The 13095-nt window shown below is 45.0% G+C and overlaps 1 protein-coding gene across 4 annotated transcripts in view; it reads right to left on the bottom strand.

Moving 5' to 3' along the window:
* nhsl2 (NHS-like 2) overlaps nt 1-13095 on the bottom strand; it is a 350353-nt gene that overhangs the window by 48721 nt on the left and 288537 nt on the right. The window contains exon 1 of one of the 4 annotated variants that reach the window (XM_078547029.1): nt 6442-6566. The exons of the other annotated variants lie outside the window; for them this stretch is intronic. The gene's annotated coding sequence lies outside the window, so the exon portion shown is untranslated. Of the gene's footprint in view, nt 1-6441; nt 6567-13095 lie in introns of those variants that run through there. 4 annotated transcript variants of the gene reach the window in all.

Here is a 13095-nt window from a genome sequence, read left to right as displayed (position 1 = left end):
AAATATATCGCCGTTCCTTCACTGTCACTAGGTCAATATCCATGAATTCCCTAACAGCACTGTGGTGTACCTACACCACATGGACTGCAGCGGTTCAAGAAACAGCCCACCAAAACCTTCTCAAGTGCAATTTGGGTTGGGCAACATAAATGCTGGTCTAGCCCTGGAAGCCCACGTCCCATGAAAGAATTTTTAAAAAAACTCTACGGCACTTTCCCACATATTGTCCCCACACTTCCCCATATTGTCCCAGTACTGAAGTGTATTATTTACCTGCTCTCCAGAAGATTAGGGAGAAAAGTATATGCTCAAGGAATTCAATGCTTCAATAACAGATCTTATCCGAAAGCCAAAGGTGAAGGTAAATCTACTTACTTGAGAGAAAATCGGAGGCGGGGGGGGGGGGATCCAGCATAAACCTTCACATATCTCACTCAAACCTGCCTCCAACTTTGGCCAAGCTCTGCTTACAACTATCTTCTGCAATCCTCCCCATCCAAGTTTCTCATGTCCTACACACTAGCATTGCTTTATACCTAAGCACTAGACAGGAAAATGTGTCCCATTCACTTCTGCTCCCATTAGATGAAATGGGGGAAGCTTTGGAGTGGAATATTCTAACCTACTCCTGTTATTGATAAATGGCTTTGCTTTGTAACCCTGGTCCAAGGTAATTCAGTTTGTATATGCCACCAAGCTGTGCAGGACATTGAGGAAGTAACTAAGATCCTGCAAAGAGGATTAGTTGGGCAGATCAATGGTAAATGAAATTCAATATGGACAAATGCAAAGAAATGAATATTGAAAGCAAAAACAGACACATGGTAGGTGAAATTGCTCTTTGGCAGTAGCACAAAATGCGCGTTGACAACCAATGTTGCACCCACAAAATCAAAAATAGCTGGAAAAACTTAGCAGGTCCGACAGCATCTGTGGAGAGGAATACAGTTAATGTTTCGAGTCCTTATGACTCTTCATCAGAACTAAGGAAATATAGAAATGAGGTGAAATATAAGCTGGTTGAGGGAGTGGGACAGGTTGAGCTGGATAGAGGGCCAGTGATAGGTGGAGGCAAAGAAGAGATTGCCAAAGATGTCATAGACAAAAGGACAAAGGGGTGGTGACGGTGGTGATATTAGCTGAAGGATGTGCTAATGGGGACATTAAGGGTAGAAAGCAGGGCGAGCAAGTGACAGATGGCCCTAGTGGGCGTGAGGTGGGGGGAAGGGATCAAAATAGGCTAAAAGGTAGAGATAAAACAATGGATGGAAATACATTTAAAAATAATTGAAATAGGTGGGAAAAGAAAAATATTTTTAAATTGATAAATTATTGGAAAAAGGAGGATCGGAAAGGGGGGGGGAAAGAGGAGAGAGTTCATGATCTGAAGTTGTTGAACTCAATATTCTCGAATTTTTCAATGTTGCACCCAGCCTGATTTTCCTTTCCATCGACTTCAACGTGATGCTCCAGACAAATTTCACCCAATGTCCTGTGGGGAGGATACGATGCAGCAAAAGGGAACTCAAAGCAATCATGGATGTTAATTTTCTCATCATTCACCATCTTCAAACACAATGAGGTGGCAATAAACAAAATAAATAGGGGCTGGGTTTTCATTTTGGGATCAGGTATCCGGTGTCGGGGCAACTTCCCGGGTCCCGACTGCACAGTGTGTCAGAAACAGTCACCTGGTCCAATTTTATATCAATGGCCAATTAAAGGCCGGAGGGTGTGCTGCCATCTAATTAAGGGCGAATTGGAGGCTCTTTAGTACCTAACGAGCTGGAGCCTGCTGAAACAGGCAAAGGAGAGAGGGGATGGCTCAAGGTGGGGGTGCCCTCTCAGCACTTTGAAAACTTCGAAAAATCTGAATAATCACAGCTACCAGGCTGTTATGTGGAAGGGAAGCCTCTTCACCAGGGCAAGTTGTGGCTATAGCTATGGCGATCATTCGCATGAGCACTGAAGGGTAGGGGGGTAGGGGATCTGGGTTGAAATCTTCTGGAGCACCACCAGGTGCTGCCTTTTCTCACCGGCAATGAAAATTTCCAATCACCATAGGAGAGGGGCCTTAACAGGCCATTTAATTACTCCATTCAGTTTCCTGCTGCTTGTGGGTGGGTAGTGATTCAACTCCTGACCCAGCCATCTCAAAAGTGGTTCAGGGGCAGGACGGTGGCCTTCAAAAATCCTGCCCAGGATGCTGGGTCACGTTGCTAAATCATTTGAACTATTTTCTTTAATCCTGGTCAGACTAGGTTGTATTTCCTTATGACTTCCTGGGGAAACCCAAAGTACTTCACATCCAGTGAATTATTTGTGATGTTTAGTTTTTGTTGCTATTGTTAGGAATCCAAGAATTATATGCTTTTACAAATTGGAAAGACATTTAATGATTTGGACAGACTACTGAGTTTTCTTTAAAGGCTACAAGTTCACTTTGGTCTGTGAGCAAGCAGCTTTTTCCAAGAAATCACATGACTTCAGCTAGATGACTAGCAAGACACCTGGTGGGATAAGAGTTATTTTGTTTACTTGAGTTAACATTTAAAAAAAACTGCTGTTGACAGACCTTGTTGAGTGGCTGAAAACACCTGGCCTGGGAGAGGTTCTCTCTGAACATCTGATTTTGAACTCAGTCAGTGCTTGTGTGTGCCTTAGGAGCAAACTGTGAAGGAAGACTGCTCCTCTCTCTCCCTCTACCTCTCTCCCCCTGTATTGCCTGCAGTCCAGAGTGGAGCATTCACCTTCAGCTAGAAAATTCTCATCTCTGTACAACTCGTTATGTATTGAAAGCTGGCGAAACTGCGGCAAGTTAGAGTTAACAAAGACAGTGTTTCATCAAAGATCTACCTGAAGAGACTTCCAGATAACCACTGTGACCAGTGCTCTGTCAGATTGACAGCACCAAGACATTTTCAAATTTTATCCTTTTTATAGTGTTCCCTTATGTCAACCTCTGCAGAGGCCTAATTTGTTTTATCCTATGTTTTGTGTTTGTGGTTGTGTGTATGTGTGTTGGAATTCTAAAAGGGGGAAATCATTACATTTACAGGTTAAAAATTGTACGTTAACCAGTTCTGCAATTTGTTTAAAAAAAAGTTTTGTTTCATATTAAATCAATTATTCTGAGTTTATTGAAAGAAGCCTGTTTAAAGGGTGCCCCTCCCCCTCAAGGAGTCAGGCCAGGACCTTTGGGCACCCAAATGGAGGAGCAACAGCAGCTGGACACTCCTGGGTCATCCACTCAGGAATCTCAAAGGTTGTCCGGACCTTATGAATCCCCTTTGCCTGTCACCCCTTCAACCTCATCCTCTGTTCCCACAGAGGGAGCAGCTGGTCGCCCACAGGAGGACAGCCAAGGGAAGCTGGGGCCCTCCAGGCCTCGGCTCTCCAGAGGACAGCTGCCAATGTCACCCAAGGCAACAGGGCCAACTAGTCAGCAGGCTGCCACCATCCCTGCCGCGGATGTTGGGAGGGGGGCACCTAGAAGAAGTAGCAGGCCATGGAAAATAAAGAAATTTTGATCACAACTGTTGCGCGGGTGTACAAATGATTGTCACAATTATAAGTTATGTAGATATAATCACTTTCACTACAATAATGTCTACTGTCTTCTTTCAGCGTCGTGCTTGAGACTTAAAGAAAAGCCCACCCCCACTCTCCACCTCTCCTGTGGACATCCAACCCCCTGAGCGAGTCTGCAGGGAGAAGGGTATGTGGCAGGCCCTTTGTGAGTCATGTGCAAGCACTCTCCCACACATGCTGAGTCTTCATCAATCAAAGTCTCATATCCCAGGTCCCTAGCATGGTCAATACAAACTGCTGGGGTTCCTTTTCAGTCAATCCAGCTGAGTTGACCAGCATCTCCACGCACCCACTGATCCAATTCTCATAGAGCATCTCAGGACCTCCAACACAAGGCTCTGCTTAGTTTTGACCAGGCCAGCAATGGCGGTTGTGACATTTTTCCTGCGCTCCAGCACCTTTTTCACTCCCCCAGCCGCCCACACTCTTTCCCCCATTACCATTGACCCCCCCAGCATTACGTTTGACCTCCCCACCATTACCCTCCAACATGCTTACATTTCCTTTGACAATGTCCAGGTTAACGAATTCCACTATCCTCCTCAACCCCCAATTCCGTGTCTACCTCGTGTCTCCACCAACGGCCCTTGCTGCCCCTTCATGCGACACCTTTGCGCCCTCAACATCCTACTCTACCAGCTCCCTCTGCCCCCTGCAACCCTTACCATTCCCTCGTACCATGCCCACTCTGAATTCACTGCCCCAAAGTCAACAGTTGACTCCACTGACCCCTCCCTATGAGCCCCTTTCACCCGGACATAAACCCCCCCTTCACATCTGGACATGACCACATCCTCCCCCCCACCTTCACTTCTGGACATAACCTCCGCCACTCCAGCCCTTCCCAAACTTCCCCTTTGCTCCCTCTGCTACATTGCTATACCCCTGTAACACCCTTTCCAACATCTCCAACTGCCAACACCCCTTCTAGGCCTCCACACCCCCACCAATCTTCAGTCCTCTCCTAGCCTTATTTAACCATGCCCCCCACAGACCCTCTCCGCCCAACAGTACTTCCTGCTGCTTTCCATCCTGCAGCTTGAGGATCCGATCCCACGGTGAAGCCCCTGGAAGATGGTCCTGTCCTATTGGGAAGTCCCTGGAAAAATGTCCAATCTCATGACAATTTCCCTGGAAGATCGTCCAATCTCATGGCAAAGTCCCTGGAAGATGGTCCATTCCCATCACGACGTCCCTGGAAGAAGGTCAGATCCCATGATGACGTCCCTGGAAGACGGTCTGATCCCATGACGATGTCCCTGGAAGACGGTCTGATCCCATGACGATGTCCCTGGAAGACGGTCCGATCCCATGACGACATCTCTGGATGAAGGTCCGACCCTAATGCGAGGTCCCTGGAAGATGGTCCTATCTCATGGCGATGTCCCTAGAAGGTCCAAAGCCTGAAAGACGTTGCTGCATGGAGAACTCCCACCTTCTGGAAGCCACTTCGTGGAGGACCCACATGGATGAAGCTCCACTCACCCTGTGCTGTATGTGGTGCTCAAGGGTCCGGTTGCTGGAGGTCTCCACTTTGTCGTTGGATGTCTCTTAAGGTAAGTCCTGACTTTTGCAGGCTCGTCCTGGATGGGCATGTTTCCCGCTGGTGTTGCGGAGAATCGGGCATGGGGGCAAGATTCCAGTCGGACATTCATCTGCATCCCATTAGCGGGATTCAAATTGGTCTCATGCCGGCCTCCAGCAGGAATCGCGATCCGCCGTGGCAGGCAGCATTGGAAGATCCTGCTGTCATTTCACACCCGCATGAAACCAATTTTTGGACCTCCTGCCAAATTCTCCCCCCCGCCCTCCATTGATCCCACCGACGTGGGAGAATTTTGTCCTTTATATCCACCTGAATAGCACCTTGTTTTACATCTCATCGAAAAGACAGCACCTCATACGGTAACCACTTAGCACTACATTGCAATGTCAGGCTAAATTGTGCGCTTAAATTCCTGAATGAGTCTTGAACTCACAACCACCTGACTTAGCACTGAGAGTGTCATCAGCTAAGCCAAGGTGACATAGATGGCGACCAACACCTGGAGCAGGGTACAAGCATGTATAGTGAAAACCAATGCACTAAAATAAGTTTAAGAAGCAGAGAGAAGCTGCAATGGGAAGGCAGCAGGGCGAATAATCTGAAAAGATCAGATCAAATTGACCCAAGGCTTTATCCAGATCAATCCTGTGATGTGATCTTGTGATTTTAATATGTGTAAAGAGTAAAGTACCACATGTCTCTTTTGTCGTTCTAGGAAGGGGGAAATTTAAAGGAATATCCTTTTCCCGTTAGGTAATTGATGTCCCTGGAATAACCAAGAACAGTACTACCCGAACTTCCTCATACCGACCGTGGATGAACTCATCCTACAGCAGCTGCTGTAATCAGTGTCATTTCATCAGTGTCATGTTTTTCTAAAAAAAAACTTCAAGTAAGTCAATTTTAAAAGTAAATTTAGGGTTAGAAATTCATCTCAGGTGACGACGTGAAACAGGCAGTGTCAAATTGGCTGCCTGTCATACGCAGCATCTGATGTTTAACTCCACTGACTGCAATGGAACTGAATGTCAGGCACTGTATATAACAGGCAGCCCATTTGATATCGCCCATTTTTTGCTATTGGCTGAGTCAAATTTCTACCCCTTAAAGTTAAAAAGTCATCAGCATTGCAATAAGATTGCAGGCATCTTGCTTTACAAGCCTCTCGAAGCACCTGGATTTCGGTGATACAATAACATAAACAAAATAGAATACAATGCTAAAGGAAGACTGCACCCCACAAGGAATGTCTGCTGAGCCAACTATTCAGCCAATGAGTTTACCCATCTATTCAAGCCACTAACCTCCACAGTGATCCAATTCAGTAGTTCATTCCTCACATTCATCCTTGGATTGTTAGCCTGGATTGACACATTGGAGATCTATCAGCAAACACCTTTTCAAGATGCCCTGGTACTCAAGCTACTTCAGCTGACACAGGATACCCTACTGAGGATGTGTGGTTCAAATATACGTTGGAAAGGCGAGTTGTTTAGTTCTTCAAACATCTGCTGTTTCCTGAGCTTTTTTAGTGAACAGAAAATATCTAGAGGCAATACCCCACCCCTCTGACAAAAGAGGATCTAACCACTTTATCTCGCTTTCAGAAGGGAAGGGTGGGTCTCCAAGTGTCAGTGTTGCAAATACCTCAGTCACTAAGTGTTCTCCCTCTCCATGGAACTATGAAGAAAGCAGCTCTGATAAAAGAGTTCAAGCTCAGGCCAGTACTTACCAGGGGTCTGCCCCCTTCAACTAAAATTAGTCCTATGTGACTTATAAATAACGCCGTTGTGATACTGTTCAATGATTTGTGAGTATTGGAGGAGTGAAAAATATTGTGAAGTTAAAATAGTCCTTATCCTCCTTGACATCAATGCCACTATCAGGCACCTTCTGCTACTTAACACCTTTCTGGCCGTTACAAAACTTACTTGAGAGTGAGTGACCTTCTGGAGTTGGTTGTCTCAGCTATTCCCTGTGCCTCCTGTCTGTGTGTGCACACTTTTTACATGTTGAACTAGTGCAAAAACAGGGAGGTAGATTTTTTAATTCAACTAGTTTCAGTAGCAGGTGGGGGCTGAGTGCACTCATTGCCCCAGATTTTGAGCCTGGGGTTTTAACTCCTGGGCCATCTGTATATGGTGGGAAGCTGACATTTTGTGCAGATGGGAGGTCTTGATTTTTATTGGTATGCAGTGCAACGTTTATGTGCGTGGGCAAATTTGCTTTCTGTGCCTCAGAGGTCTTGTAAATTTAATGCCAGATGGTTTAATTTTTACACATTGGAATATTTTTCTGTGTATAAAGGCTCACATTTCTGAAAAATCATGCAGTCCATTCCTCAGCTCTAACAGGTTGGATTATTGCTTTAAGACAAGCAAACTCCAAGAGATAATTTTTCAAATTAAAGATTTTCAGGTTTCAGATTTCCAGCATCCGCAGTATTTTGCTTTCATCCAAGAGACCATAGTTGCCCGTGATGTATTGCTAAATGTATTTAAATAATCCACACTCATCCTTCCTCAGTTATGTCCCAGTGTCCTAAGCTTAAGAACAATGATTTTTCCGGGCGGAACATGGGGCTGTTCTCAAGATTAGAGACTTTCATACTCATTCATAGCCCAATGTACCAAAAACTTATTCATCACCCTCTTGAAATGTTTAATACTGTTGGTGTCCATTGCATCCCTGATTAAGCAATTCCACATATTCATCATGTTCTAAAATGTATTTTCACCTTTTCTCGTTGAACCTTGAATTTGTACCTTCTTGTCTGACAGCTACCACTAATATTGAACATCTCTCTGGGACTCAATTTCTCTACAGCCTATAAGATCTTGAATGCCACAATAAGGTTACCTCTATAGCTTTTACTGTATGTAAACGTCATTCTCTTTAGTGCTTCCTACTAGCTTGTATGCTTAATGCTCTTTATCAACTTAGTTGTCAGATTTGGTATATGCTCCAAGTCATGATGCCCCCTTCCCCATGTCCCCGATAGTATAGTGTTCAGATTGGTAAATGATAATCAACATGGTTGCAGACCAATGTACAAGCTGTCACTTCCTGTAGGGTGTAGACTGTACTTTTGCACCAGCTGACTCACCGCCACTTCCTGCTTTCCTTTTCAGCACATCTACGCATTCCGTGGACAGTTTGAGGTACAAAATCTTCTAGTCTCCTCTCCTGTTACATTTCCTGTCAACTACCCACATTTCTTTTGAGATCTCATTGTTTGCTTCCCTTTCTCATCTTCATAACTTTTCCTATTCTGCATTAAACAACATCTCCCATTGTTATGCTGAATCACTCAATCTGTCAGCCTGTGCACATATGTGTTTCCACTATTTATTACTCCTCTCATAATTGGTATGAACAAACATGGAGAACATGGGCAGAAATTTTTGCTCAGCAGACAGGCGTGTGCCTGACCCGCTCGAGTGTGAAATGACCCGCGTTGACGTCTTCTGAGTATGCCAATGTCAACGCGCAGTCGTGTGATAGTTCAGTCAGCGGGCACGCACCGAAGCTGGCAGTGTGCCCACCGACAATTAAAAGGCCTGTTAAGGCCATTAAGTAATCAACTAAATTAAAATTTTCAATGCCCGTCCAACCTAATGGTTGGCGGGCAGGTGAAAAAGCCAAGCGGCCTTTGCATTTTTTTGGAAACCTCATCCACAGGTGGGATGAGGTTTCCAAAAGCAAATAAAAATAAAAACTTTAATTTTTCATTAATAACATGTCCCTGCTCATGTGACAGAGGGGACATATTTCATTACATTTTTATTCTTTTTATTTTTTTTCATATCTCTTCATCTCCCTGAGGCAGCTCTGTGTCTCAGGGAGATTATGCAGCGCTCACTCGCGCGGAGGCGTGAAGTTCACACTTGGCCCACTCACACACACACACACACACACACACACACCCCACCCCGACCCGCCACAGGCAGTGCTCAGCGCTGTCGCTCGTGTTTCACGCTGAGCAGGCCTTAATCAGCCTGCCAGCATGAAATTGCAGTCCAGTGCCGATTGTGGGCGGCTTCCCGACTACCCATGCCAAGCACCCCCTGCCAAGGGCAACATTCTGCCCCATATTACCATCCCCTCCTATAATGATTAAAATGTGACATAAATAACTGTGGTGCAGAACTGACCCATGTGGTATCCTGCTCGTCACCTCTTTCCATAGTTGCTTCCTTTACAACTATCCTTTCCATCTTCTGACTTATTCAGTTAGTGAATCAGTTAAAAGTTTCCTGCTAGTTAATGGCTTTCCACCTTGTAATTTCTCATGTTGTAATTTGTCAAAGACTCACAGTATAGATTTTAAAATTCTCATTTGTGTTTTCGAATCCCTCCATGGCCACACCCCTCCTTAGCTTTGTAACCTCCTCCAGCCCTACAAGTCTCCAAGATATCTGCTTTCGCTCCAATTCTAGCCTCTTAAGCATCCCTGATTTTAATCATTCCAATAATTGCCGCCTTCAGCTGTCAAGGCCCTAAACTCTGCAATTCGCTCCCTAAACCTCTCCACCTCCCTACTACTTAACTTTCCCTCTTTAAGACGCTCTTTTAAAACCTATGTCTTTGACCAAGCTTTCGGTTATTTGCCCTAATATTTCCAAAGTGGCTTGAAGTTAAATTTTGTTTAATTATGCTCCTGTGATGTAATTTGGGGGTTTTTGTACTTTAAAGATGCAATATAAATACAACTTATTTTATAATAAATCTACTAAATTCCCCATTGTTAACTGTATATTAATTGTCTTTAATTGTATGCGGGTGGTGGATGTTGATTGGGTTTTCACTTGAGCACATATAACGAGATGTTTACTAAAAATATAGTGTGGCTGAGTTAATAGGTGTATACTTGTAATGTTTAACTTTGTCAATCAATGTAAGACTAAGTAAAGACTGGATCCAGTACTATCTGTTACCAACTGGTTTTCTAGACTAGTACACTCTTGTAAACTATCTTCATAATACCCTCCAAGAACTCCTGTAGATTTGACAAACAAGAACTACCATCTGTGAAGCCGTCATGATGGTCTGCAGCAAAACTTTCCGGCCCCATCACGGCAGCGGCGGGGCCAGTAAATGCGGCGAGCCATTCACTTCGGCGCAACCGGGAGATCCCGCCGGCTGGAGAGGCCGGAAAATTCCGGCCATTGTAACATTCTATATTTCCCCTGATGCCTCACTATTCTCCCCTTCTAAATGTGTTGTTTCGTGGATTAACCTTCAGGTCTTTTTATAAAATGGTGCCACTTTTGCCTCTCTCCGGTCCTCGGCTATATTTTGCATTTACTGATCGCAGAAAATGATTAATTTTATTTGTCACTTCCATCTATTGTGATGTATGGTTAGGTCACTGTTGTCTTTTGTGTCTTTAGTCTATGGATAACATCTATATCTATCAGTTTATCTTGCCTTTTAAATTGTGACTCTCCATGAGAAATGCAGCATCAAACTCATTTTATGCCCATTGCAGGGAGCACATTAACATGCTGCTGAATGGCTGCATGTCCAAGCTTGTGTTACACTAGCACCATTAAAAGTCACGATTTAAAGGGGAGGTGTCTGCTGCTGGAGCAGATGTTGGAGCTGGTTGCAGAAGGGAGTGTCAGCAGGAAAAACATTGAATTATGTACAACAAGGCAGAAAGTATACTCCTAGGCTCTCCGACACTGTGCTGGATGCCTTGGTGGAGGAAGTGGGCAAGAGGAGAAATATCTTCCTTCTACAGGGGGCCACAAGGCCCTCTGGAGAAACTGCGAGAAAACAGTTGGAGCAGGTAGCCATTGTGCTCAAATATCAGGAGTCTAGTCTCAAGAAGCTGAATTCAGTGCCACAAAATGTTCAATGATCTCACAGAAATGGCCAATGTCAGTGAATTAATATTCAAATGTTATAACACACCAACTGCACCACTAGATTCACACAATACTCAAAGTTCCTCAGGGTAGTGTCCTAGGCCCAACCATCTTCAGCTGCTTCATCAATGACCTTCCTTCCATCATAAAGTCAGAAGTGGGGATGTTTGCTGATGATTGCACAATGTTCAGCACCATTCACAGCTCTTCAGACACTGAAGCAGTCCATGTCCAAATGCAACAAGACCTGGACAATATCCAGGTTTGGGCTGACAAGTGGCAAGTAACATTCACACCACAAAAGTGCCAGGCTATGACCATCTCCAACAAGAGAGAATCTAACCATTGCCCCTTGACATTCAATGGCATTGCCATCGCTGGATCCCCCATGATCAACATCCTGGGTGTTACCATTGACTAGAAACTGAACTGGACTAGCCATAAAAATAATGTGGCTATAAGAGCAGGTCAGAGGCTAGGAATCCTGTGGTGAATAACTCAACCCCTGACTCCCCAAAGCCTGTCCACCATCTACAAAGCACAAGTTAAGAGTGTGATGGAATACCCTCCACTTGCCTGGATGAGTGCAGCTCCAACAACACTCAAGAAGCTTGACACCATCCAGGACAAAGCAGCCTGCTTTGTTGGCACCACATCCACAAACATTCACTCCCTCCACCACTGATGCACAATGGCAACTATGTGCCATCTACAAGATGCACTGCAGGAACTCACCAAGCCTCCTTAGACTTCCAAGCCCATGGCCACTACCATTTAGAAGGACAAAGGCAGCAAATACATGGGAACACCACCACCTGCAAGTTCCCCTCCAAGCCACTACCATCCTGACTTGGAAATATATCACCGCTCCTTCACTGTCGCTAGGTCAAAAAATCCTGGAACTCCTTCCCTAACAGCACTGTGGGTGTACATACACCACGTGGACTGCAGCGGTTCAAGAAGGCAGCTCACCAACACCTTTTCAAGGGCAATTAGGGATGGGCAATAAATGCTGGCCTAGCCAGCGAAGCCCACATCCCATGAATGATTTTTTAAAAATGCACCATGCTCCATCACTCATCCATCAACAATGTACCAATCATGACTGATACATAACATTCATAGCCTCAGCTCATCCTCACACAATTAGCACTGCTACAAGCCTCACAAACACATCTCGCAGCTTGCACACATTGCCAGCTATTCATCATGACAGCCTCATCATCCAAATAGTTTGCGCCACACTCACTGACATACTTCCTTCTCTTTTGCAGGTCAAGATGGTGCACCACTGGAGCAGCACCTAGCTGGCAGGGGATGGAACGGCAGCAGTGTCCAACACTGATGGAGGAGACAGCAGTCATCAGCATTAGTGTGACCAATGCTGAGGTTTAAGCCAGCAGCAGGGCTGAAACAATCGAAGATGATGGTATGCTCATACCTAATCCTTATCGCATCCCACTTCCCCCTCACCTCACATTTGATCCAAAGATGAGCTTCTGACTACGCTTTCATGCTATCGCTAAGATTACCTATTCCCAACTCCATAGCATTGGCTAACACCTCCCCTACTTCAGCACATGTGTTGCTGACATCCTCATCCATGCATTCATTACCTCTAGACTTCACTATTCTAGCACACTTCTGGCTGGTTTCCCACAGTCTGCCCTCTGTAAACTTGAGGTCATCCAAAACTCTGTTTCCAGTGTTTTAACTTGCACCAGGTCCTGTTTACCCATCACCCCTGTGTTCATTATCCTATATTGCTCCCTGGTCAAGCAAGGCCTTGATTTTAAAACTCTCATCCTTGTTTCAAATCCCTACATGGACTCACCACTGCCCATCTCTGTAATCTTCTCCAGCCCCACTACCACCTAGGTATCTGCACTCATGTAATTCTGCCCTTTTGAGCATTCCCAATTTTAATAGCTCCGCCATTGGTGGCTGTGCCTTCAGTTGTCTAGGCTCTAAACCCTTGTCTTTCCTTCCTATAGCTCTTCACCTCCCGACCTCATTTTCAACCTTTAAGGCACTCCTTAAAATCTAACTCTTTGGCCAAACATTTGGTCATTTGAGTTAATATCT

Source organism: Cetorhinus maximus, chromosome 8, assembly GCF_964194155.1.
Source record: "Cetorhinus maximus chromosome 8, sCetMax3.hap1.1, whole genome shotgun sequence".
In the NCBI taxonomy this organism is placed as follows: domain Eukaryota; kingdom Metazoa; phylum Chordata; class Chondrichthyes; order Lamniformes; family Cetorhinidae; genus Cetorhinus; species Cetorhinus maximus.
Note: the sequence above shows the minus strand (reverse complement) of the source record. Positions and strands in the feature narration are given on the sequence as shown.